Raw genomic sequence first — 3,161 nt, 5'->3', positions numbered from 1 at the left:
AAAAAAGCATTTTATGTTTGCTATTAATTCAAGCTAAAGGCATAAACGTATAGGCGGTTTGCAAACGTAAGTCAATTGTAATTGTAAAAATTATAAAGCCAGGCCAATGTCCTGTTAATAACGCAAAGAAGTTTATAGTTAGAGAGTAGTATCAGTATCTACCTTGTGGTCTTGAAGGAAATGCATAACTTCCTGTGCCTAAGCAGTGCATCAACTGTCAGAAACCGAACATGTATCATATCTTTGAAGATATGGGTACATTTGTTTTCACCCATTTGAAATTGAAAGGATATAACAGACACTGTATTTGTTTTCCAGGTCACAGCTATTTGCATACCTATGATGTATAAGAGATTAGTGAAAATAATAGAGCACATCTGTCACAGAAAAACTGTCGTGGAATAGCAAATGACACACACACACACACACACACACACAAACACATAATTTAGAATGATCTATAAGCTGTTTTCCCAGAGGGGCTCAACAAAATTGCACCTCAATCTCAGATTTGTCCTGTTTTGCTTTCTAACTTGACTTGACATTTGGTCCTCACAATGTATAAACAAGTACACACACACACACACACACATTATAAGGCAGGGTTGCCAACTCTCACGCATTTGGCCTGAGACATACGCTTTTAAGGCCATGTCCACAAGTACACAGGTATTTTTATAAACAGAGTTTTTCCTTCTTCCGTTTTAAAAAAAATCTCCGTCCACATGAAAACGCAAACACATGCTATGAAGCACTGTCAAGAGCATGCCAAACCAACAGGTGGCGATATGATCTCAACCGTAAAGCCATTTTGGCCAATCAGAAGCCTGAAAAAGTCTCCAGTAGGCGGAGATAACGGCGCAGGCACCGACCTCACAAGATTTTTTGAAAATCTTCACCCTGGCAGGCGTTTTCAAAAATGTTCGGTTTCAGTGAACTGGTGCTGCGTTTGCGTGTGGACGAAAGGCCTAACCGCGTAGAAAAAGCTGCGGTTTTAAAAATAACCGCGTTCGTGTGGACAGGGCCTTAGGCTCTGTCTCACGCTCTCACTCTGCCCATGTAAATCTCACGCCTGTCACGGTCTGGGATAGAGAGAGGACTCAGATGCAGAGTAGTGAGAAAGGAGGGTCTTTATTCTGGCCACAAAACACAAAATAACATAAACAATAGTTAACTGCTGCTCAAGTGAGCGGAGATTCCAGAGCTGGCCGGCAGACACTGCGGACCACTCGAGCTGCCGGATCTCCGTATTACGAGTCCTTGAGCACAGGAGAACAGAGGGTCAGACACTTATGCTTGCACACACAAGTCACACAAAGACACGAGCAAGGACAAAACAATCTACTCACGACGAAAGACAGACAGGCAGAGACATATAAGGGAGTGGGGGAATGAGCGACAGGTGGGGGAGAGTCAGCTCGTGATCCGCGAACCCCCGCTGCGAGATCAGCGCTGATTGCCCAGACCACGAGCTACCGAACATGACAGGACAACACAGACCGCAGGGGAAGCCGAGAAGGCACCCTGCACCGTGACAACGCCAAATTGGCAACCCTGATTGTGATATAAAACAAAGTCTCAGCTTTCAAATTGTGTACGTTTTAATACTAAATTCTAACAATAAATACCGTTTTGGCGCACTTAATGTGGCGTAAATTGTCAAATTTAGCGCTTCAGTTAAAGCCAGAGCTATTGAAAAACAGAGTTGCGACAAGCTTTGATCTTGCCGGCGTCGCCGCACGGTCACGTGATTCATAGAAATTTAAAAAGTTAATAACTTAGGCCTACATCCTTTTTTTAATGATACTCGCATAATTACACACAATGAATGCAAGCAAATACTGAATTTAAACCAAGTTTAAAATGGTGCTGAAAAGCCATTCAACAAAAGATGTTTATCCCCTTATTTTTTACAGTAGCCTATATACACATGAATTGATATTGAATCGAGATCGAAATCGAAATCTCACTCCAAGCTAAACTTAAAAGTTGGCCAAAAAAAAGCAACCGTGTTATAAGGACAAGAGAAAGCAGAATGACCACTGTGTGAAAGCACACACATGAAAATGAGCATGTCTTCATGTCATGCACTCGAAGGCAAATGAAAACCACAATATACAGGAAATACAAGCAGTCTGTTGTTTGACCGCTTTACACAGAATCACTCTCTCCATCCCTCTCTTATATTTTATTCTGTCTGACTGGCAGGTTAGAAACTCTGGGTAAAGACCGCACTGTTGCTGCAGTTTGCAGTTTGTGGTTGTAGCTTCAGTGGTTGTATACCGCGGCGTACAAACCATATTGAGCTTGTTGGAACAATGGGAAGTTTTTTAAGTTGTAACAGAAGGTAGGTCATCTGAATAGCTTGATATTAACCTATGTACTGATATCAAGTAATAGCAGCCTATTTAACTTATGTTTTTTGTATTTTGTATTGGGACATAAAAAGTAGCCTAATCTAAAATATCAATATTGCTTATTATTGCAGTGCTTAAGTCTACTGGCTGATTGCAAATTTGAAAAAAAAAATGTTTCTGAAATGGAAAATTGTATTAGACTTTATATAATTTACATATTTTTTATCCTCAGAAAGAAGAAACCTGAAAACACTGGTAAGCAAATTTCTATATTCTGATAAAGCATGTTGCAGCTAATGCCGCGCATTAATAAGGAAGCGTCTTCTTATATGTTTTAGTAGACTTTTGACAGCGAACTCAAGCATGTGTTCAGTTTTATGTCAAAGTTCATGTGGTTCACACTAAATGCTTCTCTGTGTACACTTCTGTATCTGACAGCTGATTCAATTGCTTCAGTTTTGTGATGATGTAGGCCTATATTTAAGTAAAGATATGATAATCATTGTATACAGTGAATGGATACACTGTTCAGTGACATTTACATTTATGTTTTATTGAGCAGATAATGACAATCAGAGAGAAACAGCAGCAGACACAAAGGTAAGTATACAAATCAGTCATAATGTTTTATAGGAGTTTATTAGATTATTTGACTATGAAACCATTTGTTTTCTGTCTTTGCTCTCTAAATAAAGGCAGTTTGACTAAAAAAATACAATTAAACAGTATGAATGTTGTTTTAGTGTCATGTAGCTCTTATATTTCTAGTACTGATGTTCAGGTTCACACTCCTGATAACATCAT

The 3,161-nt window shown here is 39.4% G+C and overlaps 1 long non-coding RNA gene across 1 annotated transcript; it reads left to right on the top strand.

Annotated features, from left to right (window-relative positions):
- Positions 1-2,295: 2,295 nt before the first annotated feature.
- Positions 2,296-2,957, top strand: LOC107715924 (uncharacterized). Its single transcript, XR_001637152.1, has 3 exons — positions 2,296-2,347; positions 2,590-2,612; positions 2,920-2,957. It is a non-coding gene; the product is annotated as an uncharacterized LOC107715924 (long non-coding RNA).
- Positions 2,958-3,161: the final 204 nt, after the last annotated feature.

The sequence above is a fragment of the Sinocyclocheilus rhinocerous genome, unplaced genomic scaffold, assembly GCF_001515625.1.
Source record: "Sinocyclocheilus rhinocerous isolate Xijiao unplaced genomic scaffold, SAMN03320098_v1.1 scaffold600, whole genome shotgun sequence".
NCBI classification, from domain to species: Eukaryota; Metazoa; Chordata; class Actinopteri; order Cypriniformes; family Cyprinidae; genus Sinocyclocheilus; species Sinocyclocheilus rhinocerous.
Note: the sequence above shows the minus strand (reverse complement) of the source record. Positions and strands in the feature narration are given on the sequence as shown.